Genomic DNA, 14,973 nt, shown 5'->3' on the forward strand with positions numbered 1-14,973 from the left:
CAGTGAAATACATACGAGTTAAACACAACATTCCAGTTGTTCAAAATATTAATTTATATATAATGTCACGAGTCGTTCATATGAAATAATTTAATGCATTAAGAATTTGAGTTTTGTGAGCAGCATTTCCTTATGTCCACCGTTGGACTATTTGTGCATTATACAATGTCAGCTTCAATCGTTATTCAAATGCATTAAACGTATAAATCTAACTTACTTAATTGTGTTAAATGTACTTCTGCTTCTACTACTAGTTCTCCTATCCTGGGGTGTAAGCGGGTGCTGGTTCGAATCCTCAAATGGGATCAGCCCCCGGACGATTACGATGGGGTGTATTTGGGCAAGTTACTTTACTTCAGTTTCCTGGGCAGCAGCAAGGAGGGCGAATCCTACAAGAAAAAAAAGGTTCCAAATGTCGAAATAAGATCTCCACAAGGAGGGTTTTTCAACCGGAAATAACGTCGACTACATTTCAAGAGGAACTCTCATAGTGATGAGCCTCTTGGGAGGTCCTCCTGAGTTAGCCCAAATACGGTTTCTGCTTGAAAAACCCATTAATGGCGCTTCGATTACAAAAAATGAACTAATTCGTTGTCGTCGCCCTCCCTGCTGCTATGAATTAAAAATTGCTATAACAAATAATGGCCAACATTGGAGAAGCGTATACTGCCAGATTAGCTCGAGAGAGGTTAGAAGCAATTAAAAAATTTCTTCCTGTGAGGGATTCTGTCAAAGAAAAACTTCGAGCAAGACAAGAAGCGCAAGTTGAGTTTACAGAAGGTGCAGAACAGTTATTTAAACTCATTACAAAAGATACTAGTAAAATTGTGACGGGTATTATAGGTGATATCGAGGCTGAGAAGGAGGGTCTTCTTCAATTATCAAAAAAAAAAAAAAACCGCGGAGGCTACAGTGGCATCGCAAGAGGCTGCTAATAAAATACGCGCCGAAATCGATGATGTTAAAAATATTGTCGATAAACTACCTAAACCAGAAATAAAAACAAGATATTTTACTCAGGAAGGTCACATGGAAATAGAGAATGATCATGTTAGGGTCGCAGCGATGGGATATCAACAAAAAGGTCAGTTACTGAAGCCACAATTTCATAATACTCCAGAACACAAGTGGAACGCAAAAGTATTTCGTGAGTTTAGAGATATTCAGAAAATCAGTAAAAAACATAAGCAAGATTATGATGATTTTGTTCGTCAAGTTAATCAACTAAAAGGTGTTTCAACACCGCCAGCGCGGAAACCTCGGTTACGGAGACGACAAGCATCGCCCAACCCGGGTGAAAAATCTGGTGATGGGTTTTCAGGAAGTGGTCTTGTTGCTTGTCCTAACAGTATCCTCAATGATGCGCAACGGCTAAAAGTTCTCATAGGAGGAAAGCGAGCTGGGAATAACTCACCGGAAATAATTAATGAGGCGGCTGATATTTGTCAGCGATTGTTTCAAGGTGGTATCATGGATATAGATATTTACCGATGGTTTATTAATGAACTCGTTGATGACTACCACAGTGACTAGTTGTTAGATAAATGAATAATTATATAAAATGATCATACACACTTCTCATCGTGGGCCCGTACCGGTCTACGTGGTAAACTCGCGATTACCAACCTATAAAGCAACTTACGGAGACGGACTTGGTGATGTTGTTCAGGATTTATTCAGAAGGATAGCTCCTAAAGCAGTACCAATCGCAAAACAATTATCAATGAAAGCTATTGACGTTGTTCGTGATAAAGCTACTGGCGCTATTGGTAACGTTGCCACTAAAGCGTTCTTGGCAATCAAAGACAGACTAGCACGATTAGTACGCAGACCAAAGGTGGTCCAACCGCAACCAGTCAAATTACCAAGCACCGAAGTGATGCCTGCAGATGTCAGCAAAGTAATAAATCAAGCCGCAAATCAAAAACTAGCAGAGTTGATAAATCAAGGGGTTGAACAAAATACAAGTTTTATATCAGGAAGCGGTCTTCGTTTTAGAAGATAACAAATTATAATAAAATGTTTAAACGTGTATCTGACCCAGCGTTTGACATGGACGCACCAGTACTCAGTGATGAATCTGTGCGTGATTATCAGTATTATTCTTATGAGGCAGAATCGCCAAATCAACGTGGACGAATTGAATTACGATTTCAGGATACAAGTAGGTATTTCTTGCCGGCTGAAGCGTTTATTGAGATCGTAGGTGAACTTGTAACAAATGTTAATGATAATACACCATACGCAGCTGATGTCATCATTGGATTTGTTAATAATGGTATTATGGCGTTATTTAAAAGTGCCACCTATATGATTGATGGAAGGGAAATTGAGACAATCCAGGATAATGTTGACGTTGCTACAACGATTATAGGTCTAGCAAGATATTCAGATGATTACATTAGATCAGCTGGTCCGACTATGATGTTCGCTAAGGATAATTCTAACTATCCTAATCCCAACCCTATGACCATAGCTAATGTCAGAAACGCAGCTGGTACCGGGGAGACACCTGCAGTAACGGGGCTAAATCCAGAATACAACTTAGATTTTACTACACGTAAATTAATGTTAAGAGGTGAACGTAGAAAATGTTCGTGCGCAATTCCATTATCTCACATCTTTGGATTTTGCAGAAATGTCAGAAAGGTTATTTTTGGAGCCAAACACACAGTTGTTCTTTATCGAAAAGAGGATAATGATGCTATCTGGCGGACACATGGCGTTGCTGAGGGTAAAGTAGTACTATCTAAACTCGCGTTGTGGATGCCGGTAATGTCACCATCAATCACTGAGGAACAACGTCTACTTTCTTTTATGGATCAAGGTGGTAAATCATTATTGTCGTGGTTAACAACAACTACCGTCAGTAATCAAAATCCTGTCAATGGTTTATTCACCTGGCATGTATCATCACAGCAAGGTGTTTCTGCACCAAGACATGTCTTTGTTGCTTTTCAACTGGCTGACCGATTAAACAATCAAGAACAAAATCCAATAGTATTTGACCCTCTTGGTGTCACTGAAGTATCTTTAAGAATAAACGGGCATCAAGAACCATCCGAGGATATAACGTTAAATTTTGGAAATAATCAAGTAGCACGTGCATATCATCGTTTGATGACATTCATGGGACGCGATCAAAACATAGACACTGGTTTGCAAATATCACAGTTAGATTTTACTAACCTGTATCCGATTTATTACTTTTCGTTGGAACAACTTGATTTAGTTAAGCAATCTGTCGTTGATATACACTTTAGAGCTATGGTAAATTCAGCTGAAAATTACAGAGCAATTGCTGTTATACTCAGTGACAAATCCATGATACTTGAAGGTGTTGGTGGCCGAATGAGAGTTATTGATGCGCCAGTGGAAAATATGTAGTTTTCAAAAACATGTAGACAATTAGATCAATCGCGTTTATTATAAAATGTCATACAGTCACGTTAATGTCACTCTGACTCCTGGTCAGGCAAAGAAATTACAATCAAAGAACGCGAGTGTATGTGGGGTAACGATAACACTAAAACAAGATCAAATTGCTAGCGGCGGTCCAAACAAGTTATCGCTGACTAAAACCCAACTAAAACATTTCAATAAAGCAAAGCAAGCAAAAACTGGAACCCAACTTGATTTTGCTCCAAAAGCCATCAAGGACATGGTTAAAACTGGTGGTATATTTCCACTCCTCGCAGCAATACCAGCATTAATTGCTGCTGCTGCTCCAGCTGTCGCAAAAGCAGCCGCGTTAGAAGCTGTTGGAACAGCTGCTGAAATTGCATTGAAAAAGGCAACAGGGCAAGGGATTTTATATAAGGAGAACTTAAAAAAAAAGATCATCACGGACACAAAAACCAACAAGGCGTCCAAAAAAGTCCAATATGCCTCAGCCGGGTCGTCTAAAATTACCAGTGGAACAATACGGACTCGGTCTAAGACTTCCAGGAACTCCGCCTTCATGGTACCCAAAACGGTTTTAACAGACGCAAAGCGTCTCGCACTGATGTCAAATTTTGATTTGGTGGATGCTGCTAAACAACTTAAAATAAAAAATTTCAGAGGTGTTTTTATGCGAGATCAGTTACCGAGACAAACGAATAATCCAGAAACTGGAATTATTAATCTCGATAACAGCGATGGTCCAGGAACTCACTGGGTTTCTTACGCGATACATCTACGTGGAATTATCTATTTCGATTCGTATGGGTTAGCACCGCCAGTTGAATTTCTAAAATACGCACAAAGTGTTCCCATTCCAGTCTGGTACTCAACGCTACCAACACAAACACTAACCGATCCACCAATATGCGGCCGTGAAGTAATTAATGTTCTTGACGTGATATCAAAATCAACCAAACCACCTCACAAAGTCGTGCACGAGTATACCGCGGGTCGATTTAAATAATCCCTAAAGAATAATGGTTGATATTTACGGAAGATCTCTCATCGAAACAAAGACAAAAAAACGCGATATAGATTTATCAAAATATGCGACCAAAGATGAAATTGACAATCTTTTAACGCTATCTGGGATAGACCCAGAAGAGGTTGTTCTATTTCAGGACCCATACGGAAAATTAAAAACCAGTAATATCAAATGGAATGACATAGTTCGCAAGGTTCTTGGAGCTGTTTCGGACAACATTCCTGTGTTCACTGACAGCGGAAAAATCAGGGATTCAAGTGTATCAGTTGCAAGTCTCATTTCCAAGTAACGAAATTACCTAACTTTCGTTTTCGATCGCTTCACGATCTGACATAATTTTTTTCAACTGTCTTACACAAGTATGAATTACCTTCCTGGCTTCGTATTCTTCAGATAATGCTGATCTAATTTTTTCGATTGCACGGCACAGAGAGACAAATTCATCCAGTCGCTGTTCTTCTATTGCAGCCAGTGATTTATATAACTCCGTCTCAATTTTCTTTATAAATTTATACTGAGCAGGCAAAATATACCGCCCTTCGCATTTAGCCTCATACAGTGTTTCAAAATCAGACATGACTTTTTCAGGATTTAATTCATCAGATATAATAATTCCGTTTTCTTCTAATTTTTTAATAGCAGAAATTACATCATTGATATTTTCGTAATTCATTATTTATATAATTATATATTCAAAAGAAAAATATTTTAGACCAAAAATAAACAGTAGCCATGATGAGCGGTTATCAATCATGGGTCTTGCAGTGGCCTATGTGTACTCCACGAGGTCCTTTCAGACTTTTATCACGAAGATTTTATCTCAGTTGAGACTTTTGTCTTACAGATCTTTTCTGATAGATTCTCGGCATCCTCGTGATCGTTTCTTTCCTTGACTCTGTCAAGGGCCACATTCTTTCTGAATGTTTTGTTTTTGTGGGACCCATGTGACGTAGAGCTTTATGCATCCAAGGCTACTGTTTATTTTGGGGGCGCGTCACAAACATACCCCCAGCGAATTCTCTAAGCGAAAGTGAAATGAAATGTTAGAGTATTCAGAAGGCTCTCTGTGTATTGCATTCATGTACATACCCCCCCCCCCCGAGATCAAATCCCAGGGGTGAAAAACGTCACCCCCACGGTTTGACGTGGGAGAGATATGTACATGAACGGCTTCGGCTGCCGCCCCAATTATTATAAAACCCTATAAATCGGGACCGTCGACAGTATGTCCATTACGAGACTCGAACCACTGGCATTGACAGAGTCGGGGACGAGAGTCAGCCGATCCACCATTGCACCATAGTCTAATCTAATGATATAGGATTTAAAAATTATCATATAGGTAACTATTGACAGACAGTTAACAGTCTGCAGCTGAATTTAAATTCTGAACTGGATTCTAAACATTACTGTGAAAATAACACTTACCTATACTGACAATTTTTTATTTCATCAAACGCGGAAGTGTTAATGCGAAAATAGACTGCGGCGCAGTGTGTATACAATAAGACGGTTATAATTGTCTGTAAAAAAAAAACTGGTCACAGTTCTGCCCCGCTGGATAATAATACCTGCAAGGTAATGTGTTGCGCAATTACCTTGACAAAGTCACCTTGACGAAGTCAAGGGGGAGATAATTTCATCATTGACTTTAACACAGTTACTGTAGAGTTATCTCCGTTATCTGTATCTACATAACGAAATAAAATCCAGCTATCAAACCGGTATGAAAACGTTGATTTAATTACATTTTCTGCAACACGTTTGACCGAACGCGAGTGAATACCAAAATATTTGCCAGCCGCGCCCATTGACTGAAAAATTCTCAATTCACCGGTGTTTATGTCGAGAGATCTGACAACTCTCCTAGTAACACTCTTAAATTTACCGGTACATCCTCGTGCAGAATTTTCACTCAGCGTGATAGCTTGTAAATTTTGAGGAGAGTTATTAAGTTTATTTTTATCTATATGATTGATCACAAAACCATCTTTGATCTCTCCAAAGAAACACTCGAACACAAATCGATGATTATAATAGGTTTTACCCCCAGCACCAATCATTAGATAACCAGCATTATTAACAACACCAACTGGTTTTTTCAGCCTACAATGCCTAACTATTCCATTGCGAGACGCTTCGTAATTCTTGATGATAGGATGTGGGGCAAATTCTTGATTCATTTATACAATAATGTCATTTGTCTAATTTATAATTTGTCTGAAAAACTTAGTTATATAATCGCGCTCACATTTCAGCGCATCATTTTTTTTTATCATAATATCTTTTGAGTTCTCTGTATCGCTTACCGCCGCAGCTTGCGCATAACTGTGTTTTACCCCTGACTCCAATACCACATCGCAGACATGGTATTGGTCCCAAACTCCCTTTTCGAATGCTTTGTGAATGTTCCCCGCAGAATTCTTTTCTGCAGGATTTGTTACAAGGTGTTACAGATCCCACTTTAAACCACTTGCACTGATTGGTTTGAGGCATTATATATATATATATATATATATATATATATATATATATATATATATATATATATATATATATATATATATATATATATATATATATATATATATATATCTTAAATATAATATGAAGGAGTTTGAGAGATTATCTGCAATCAAGTCCCGGAAAGCTTTTAGATTCGATCTTGACAGACTAACCCCTGACTTGCGAAGGCAAGCCCTGACTGGTCTGTTTGATATTATCAGAGATGCTAAAGAAGAATTTCGTAATGATGGAGCATCTCACGTGTGGTCTACATTCAAAATTATACACGACGACGATGTCAAGGACGCTACAATGAGCGATGCACGAACGAAAACGATTATCGATTACCCTTTTGATATTCATCAAAGTGATCAAAAATACTTTTTCAGAGTAAAGTTTATTATGTGTTCGGTTGATGACAGGTGGATTATCCGTGACAAACGTGACCCTGTCCTTGCTAATGGAAAAACTGGTCTGTTAAGTAAAGATTCCAAACCAGGAATGTTAACTGGGATTGATAAACCATATTACGCTCGAACGTATCCTGTAACAGGGGTCATTTATGGAATGCATCCTATAAAAATCCTCAACATTATTGATCTTGCCCCAATGAAATTTTCATCACTGAATTGTGTAGCTCAACGAGTAACAGAACATTTTACAAATGCGATGCGCGGAAACGGTCTAACGGCGTTACGACGTGAAAAAATAAACAAATGGGCTGAACGGGTCAAGGATACAGGAGCTACAATAAACGATGTTGCCGAGTTAGAAAAAACATTAAGATTCCCCATAACCGTAGCAACAATAACAGGGGAAGTATTATACAAATCGAAATATAATCGGAACGGAGCTCCAATAAATATCATTGATCATAACGCTCATGCTTGGACCAGTGCAGTCACAATATTCCCATGAGATCGAACTGTAAGATTTTACCCATCCTCGGAAAATTCCGAGGGGAGGAACTCTGAGAGAAACATATATGATTTTATTAAACAGATAGGTGAAAACGATCCTGTGTCAGTGTGGTTATTTTCGAGTTCAGATAATGAAATATATGATCAGTTTGTACGCGTTAACGGTGAAATATACTGTAAAGAATCTCTTCATGAAACAATGAGAAAACTTGCTCAGAGATATTCAAAAGATACTGACCGATTACTAACTAATTGTTTCACTGTTCCATCAGTTGCAGCCCATGCTGCCAGAGAAAAAGTTCCTGGAAGCCAACCCGAAGTGAGTTTCTTGAAGACGTACAATTAAGTTGTTGCGAATACGGACACGGCGGATTGTGGAATACCAAGTATAATTACAAGGAAATTATATCAGTTGATATGGTTGCGTGTTATCCAGGAAGTTTTCTTGGGATGGGAGAATGTTCTGGATACTTTAAAAGATTTGGACACCCCACGAACTCGATGACGCGGGTGGCTATTAATGGGCCATTACCCGATTTTGACCTAACAGGATTCGCTCGTGTAGTGTCATTTGAATTCGCTAAGGGTCTTCACGTTATTTGTTATGTTTGGTTTGGTCGGCACTTTAGTGAAAAGCGCTGGGCACCAATAGTGTTGTTACGATATATGCTTGATTGTAAAATACTGGTATCGTTGACGGTCAGTGAGGCAATTATATCATATCGGGCACAGACTGAAGTTTGGTTACCAACACCTGAACTGGTTGATTGCGAAAGTGATGATTACGATACATTAATCGCCAACCTCGAAGAGGAAATAAACGCAAAGGATCTTGTTAGAAGAATAATTGGCAAGTTTACTCAAGGTGGTGCATATGATCATAAACGACATTGTGCACGACTAATTATGGACGATGCTGAACGCGATTTTATAATCGATGATGCAACTGCGAGAGATATATTAGTAAGTCGAGAAAACGCAAATTTATCTGACGGAACTCAGCTGGGTACAATTGTAAGTTACATCGATGGAGAATCTGCTCAGTATACTCATTTAAGATCTTCGATGCTAGCTTATGTTTCTATAAATTTGCTATCGATGATAGATTCCCTGACACTGCAGTTAGAGTTGCAACGGATTCGTTTTACATCAACAAGAAATACCTGAATTCGTTAACTCGTTTTACAACTGATGATGCATCATGGGGTTCGTGGAGAATAAAAGAAGAAATGGTATATGATTATTGTGAGTCCGCAGATGTTGAGATCAAATATAGTTATTATAAATCAGAATTATTAGAAATGTCGAGCGCACCATTTGTGTACGATTCAGTATCCAGACACAAGACTGTTTATCTCATTGGGCCGGGAGGGTCTGGTAAGACGTCTCGAACGATCGAATTATTTCGGAATTCAGATATGATCGTGTTAACACCTACACACAGACTCGCGCGAGAGATGAAATAACGAGGGGTTAACTCATGCACTTATCACAGCTTTTTCAGATACAAAGGCGACACATGGACCCCTGATCGAATGGGAGAGAAATATATTCCGAGGATTATAATTTGGGACTAAATATGTACGGTACCGTTAGAAACATTAAAAATATTTCTCGATTGGTTATTAACAAAAAATACAGCTGTGATAATGTGCGACGATCACGGTCAACCACCACCTTTTGTTGGACCATCTCCACATTTATGGTTAAAAGATTTTGTTGATTATTACGAGGACATAACTGATGATTATAGAGCGCTTGATGCAGAATTAAACGAGTTCAAGAAATTAATCAGACTACAACCGAATAAAATTCAATATGAAATAATGCGTAAAATAATTCAGAGACTTCAATGAGCGACTTTCTGCAAACGTGGAAACCAAACGGCTTGATAGTGGCAAGTAGAAAGATAGTCAGAGACACACTTCAGCGGCAGTTGTTTCAGTTACAACGAGAAAAGTTTCCAACGTTGCCAGTGCCGTTGTGTTATCGACCAGCTGATACGCGACGGCAAAATATTGACGTTCATATACCAGGACAGACCGAGAAACAAAATCTCGTATTAAATGATGTTGTTGCAGTTGATATCAATGTTGTTGAAGATGCACTGCCCGCTGATAAATCCCCCTGGACGCTAGGATACGCAATGACGATTCATTCGTCTCAAGGACTGACTATCTCTGATACAGTTGTTTGGATCGTTGATGATCGTATCGAGTGGTCAAACTTAGTTTACTTGGCTGTGTCCAGAGTCAGACGAATATCTCAGCTGCGAAGGATTGTTTTGGATGAGTCAATGGCTGATGAAATTAATAATGAAAACAACAGTGATATAATAAGAAAAAAATTAGCTGGTTATAAACAGAGTGACAAAAAAATAATCGCGATTTTGACCTTGATGTTGAATTTATCATGACACTGAAGCAACAGCAGAATAATCACTGTGCGAGCTGTAATTGTATAATGTTGTGACAGTATTCGAGTAATAATCCAAGACAATTCACCGTAGATAGAAAGGATAATCGTCTTGGTCATACACGAGAGAATGTGACGCTGACCTGTCTTGAATGTAATCAACGTCAGGGTGCTGACATTCTTGGCGCTAGTTAAGTGATCTGGGTGGTAATTGTCTGTCTTCGGGAATTACTTGTAATTGTTCACGTGTGAATCCACGTTGAGGAGCAGTTGAATCCAGTCTGTAGATTGCTGATCTACCAGTAGATCTAGTTATACCAGATATCTTGTGTGTAGTGATGCTCCAAATAGGATCAGTCACTCTTTTTTTCACCCTTTTCAAGTTCACCTGGTTCATATAAATATCTCACAGTGACATCGCCCAGTATTGGTTGTGCTGAAAAAGCACGTCGCTGTACGGGTATATTTTTTTTGGTAATTGCTTTAATAGGTTTCATGTTGGTTGTTCGAGTAATCTCGTTATTTAATGCCGCTATCACACCTGGTAATCTTGCAACCCATTCGCGTGATCTCTTGTCCTGAATGAATTCCTTCGCGTATTGATATCCAAATAACCGCTCAGCAAGTGTTCGATTAAATCGCTCAACAATTGCCTGATCACTGTGAATTTCAGTATGTCCTCGTCTGATGTTGACATTATGTTGCTTCATCAGCGATGATACTGCACCCTGAAATTCTTTGCCAGGATCAACTTGTAACAACTGTGGCCATCGTAGAGGTCCTCGTTGATAAATTCGTTCAAACGCAGAAGCAAACTCAGATGCTGTTTTAGTCGTTAACGGTTCTGCATCTTTGTATCTACTTGCAACATCAACTACAGTTAGCGCGTACTTGTATGTAATTTGACGTTTTCGGATTTTAATAGTATCATGTGGCAGAAATAATATATCAGCTTGATGAACTTCATTAGGAACACTAACATCAAAATGTGCAAAGTGAATTTGTTTAGGTGGTGGTTGGTAAATGTGCCATATCGCTTGTTTGGATAACCAATTTTTAGCAGTAACACGTGTAACTTTTGCTGCTTCAGCGAGTTTACTAATCGCTGCGCTACCCCTCCAGTATCCTCTTGGGGAATAATAAATCGACTCCATTATAATTAATTACCAGCACCTAGCGCTAATTTACCTTTCATTGCGGATTTTATTAACCAACTAGCTAACCTCTCCTTGAAAGATTTATCAGTAATGGAATTTCACATGCCTATCTAGTAGATTTTTACTTTTATAAGCTACATCATGAGCATGACACGACTTATCAATAGCGTTTATCGGATACTCACCTGGTTTTGGTTGATCTTGGTCATCAAGTCTGATATCAAGTCTGGTTCCAGGGCCGCAGTAATTATATCCTGGGAGGTGTTTTTCTCCTGGGTATTTAGCCCAAGGAGTTCCAGGTAGTTTTGTTAATTTTACTGCGATGTCACGCCCGTATTGCTTTTTTTTTTACCCGACGCTGGCTTTGACTTTGGTTTTGACTTTGGCTTTGGCTTTGGCTTTGGCTTTGACTTTGGTTTTGGCTTTGGCTTTGGCTTTGGCTTTGGTTTTGGTTTTTCGCCTGAATGCACTGACTTGTCAGTGGAAATAAATTTAAATTTCTTTGTACCGCATCGTTCACACTTGCCCGTAACCGCAGATCTATTATTTTTTGTTGCAATGGTTGTTAGATCACTTGTTGGCGTGCGCCCTGCATTTCACACAATAGAAATCCATATTTATTTTATATTATTCTAATGGAGATCACTGACTTTTCTGCTACAAGGAAACGGGAACGAGTTAAGCATCACGCAGCGCTACCAAATTCTGTTCGTATGATTATTATAGGCCCATCCGGAAGCGGTAAGACGCAGTTGTTACTTAATTTAATAATGAAGTGGATGAAGTGGGATAAATTATATCTGGTAGCTCCATCTGCAGACGATCAACGATGCTATGATGTAATAAAAGATTTTAATGAAAGGGCAAAATCGTTAAATGAGAACGGAGACGATGTTGTTGAATTTATTACTGATGTTAATGAAGCACCGAATGTTGATGATATTGATGGGTCAATTAACAATTTAGTTGTTTACGATGATGTAATGTTGGATAAACAATCAAATCCTGCCAGGATATTTTCCAGAGGTAGACACAAAAACACAGATGTAATTTATGTAACCCAGCGGTATACACAAACTCCTAAAGTGATCAGGGATAACTGTAATATTATTGCTGTCTTTAACGGAGTTGATACTCACACGTTACGAAATATTCATCAAACGTGGTGTAGCGGCGATATGGACATAAATAAATTAAAAAATTTCTTTAGTCGTGCTTAAATAACCCCGCATGGGTTTATAACAATAAATTTACATAATCCTCGAACACGATATCGAGTTGGTCTTGATAAAAAATTTTAATTGATAGCAGCAGGGAGTGCGACGACAACGAATTGGTTCATTTTTTGTAATCGAAGCGCCATTAATGGGTTTTTCAAGCAGAAACCGTATTTGGACTAACTCAGGAGGACCTCCCAAGAGGCTCATCTCTATGAGAGTTCCTCTTGAAACGTAGTCGACGTTATTTCCGGTTGAAAAACCCTCCTTGTGGAGATCTTATTTCGACACTTGGAACCTCTTTTTTTTTGTTGTAGGATTCGCTCTCCTTGCTGCTTGGGCACTAACTAACCGATTTGCCTTACTGTTCCGGAAAGCACAAAATCAAGATGGTTGCTTTCGATCGCTCGGGATTTCTTTTCCGAACATCCTTTCAACAAGGTATATATCCACCGGACGCAGACTGTGAACATTTCGAGAAGAGATAACTGCGCTAACTATTATATGAATAATACGCGGGTTGGTGTGTTCAAACATTTACCAAAGCGCGAGGAAAGAGTTGGAGCCCCGATGATTAAAATTTCGATACAGAGTAAAACGGCAAATGTTTGAACCCAGAAAATTGTGTGATACCGTTATTCTTGCACGATGAATCATTAGGTACATGCATTATGTATCAAATAATTTAATTTTGAGCAAGGAAACATCATGTATTCAATCAGCGCATGAAAGTCCGGTTTTGAGTACAGATGACGTGACAAAAAAAGGGCATGCCGACAATTAAACGGGAGCGCGATCATGTATGAATATTTAATTAAAGTTTATTGTTGGAATTTTTATACTTTGTGAGCAGCCTATCTTAACATCGTCAGTAGACCTGAAAATGAAAACTCTGCTGACCCAGATTTATAATTATATGGCATATCTGGGTCTATGCAGTTTGCTAATAGTAATCAGTTGGTCAAACAAAACAGACCCTAATATGCTGGCACATTATGCGTCGTCAGAACAAGTTGCAGTTAGACTTGACTTACACGCGAGTATATATGGTATTTTGTTTTCGACTGTACACAGACCTGAGTGGTGTGAACCGTGCAGCCTTGTAATGCTAGATCTTCGATTGAATCTCGGACTATTAATACATTTTATCGATGCGTTGTGTTTTGCAACTATATTGCATTTTTTGTTTTAAAAATCTAACTCTACAAAAACGAATTTCTTGGACGAATCATTAATATAGATACTTAAATTTAAAAAGGGTATTGTTGTCTTTCCCATTTTGATTGTTAAAACAGGATTTTCATATTTGAGTGACCGATCGCTTCTATTTAGGCATTATGGGCTTGCGAACTACTAGCAAGATTTACTTACCTCCGAAATTGAAGAGCTTTACAACGTGCAAAGCTAAGCACCACAGCAAAATGAAGATTTGACAACAAAAGTGTTCCAATAAGCAACGTCAATTTTGTGCTTTGCTAAAACACATATTAAAATATTTGTTTTGAAAGAATTGTGCTTATTTTAAAATTACTTCTAAGAGATGTATTTGATTGACTGAGTAAGTCATAAGAATTAACAAAGTAATGCGGACACGTGTTTGGAACTAATTTATTGCTCTGAAAATACAGACGTGACCCCACAGTTGGGTATAATATCCAAAATTGAAAAGTAAGTCACCAGACAGCAGAGTCGCTTAATCAGCGACCAAAGCGCAGAGCGTTTTGGACCAAATTAAACAGTAGAAGGGAAGTAACCCTACCATGTTTCTAATTTTCCTATTAGTGTATTACTTCCCATGTTCGGCAGACCGACGAAATTGCAACGTTTTCGTACGAGGTGAAGAGTACGTGCGGCCAAACCAACATTATTATTATCCAAGAATTCAAAAGTTATGGAAAAAGGGAAGGTTTTAAGCATAGTGTACTAGTAGTTATTTCATGTATGTAGTTATATACTTTAGAAGCAGCTACTAGTTCTTTATGAGGATTTTTGCGGTTTTAATCTTGAAAAGGTTTCGGTTCTTTTATTTACAATTAACAACAGAAGAGTTGCCTATTGAACGCTTATACATTGATGCAGACATGTTTCTTTAAAGCACCTGGAATTTTTTTTAGGTTAACTTTCACGAAGTATATGCTTATAGAACTTAAAATTCAGCCGCTGCGTACATGTGTGTGTTTCTTTTAATAAATAATACTTGCACATTTCGAATACCGTTCTCATTATCTCTTTAAACCAGTCGGTTACCTTTCTTCTTCTTCTTCTTCTTCCTTGTAGCGTACACTACATGAACAAAACAGTGACTCATCTTGGAAAACTTCAGGAATTGA

Source organism: Sinohyriopsis cumingii, chromosome 3, assembly GCF_028554795.1.
Source record: "Sinohyriopsis cumingii isolate HCF-2022 chromosome 3, ASM2855479v2, whole genome shotgun sequence".
NCBI classification, from domain to species: domain Eukaryota; kingdom Metazoa; phylum Mollusca; class Bivalvia; order Unionida; family Unionidae; genus Sinohyriopsis; species Sinohyriopsis cumingii.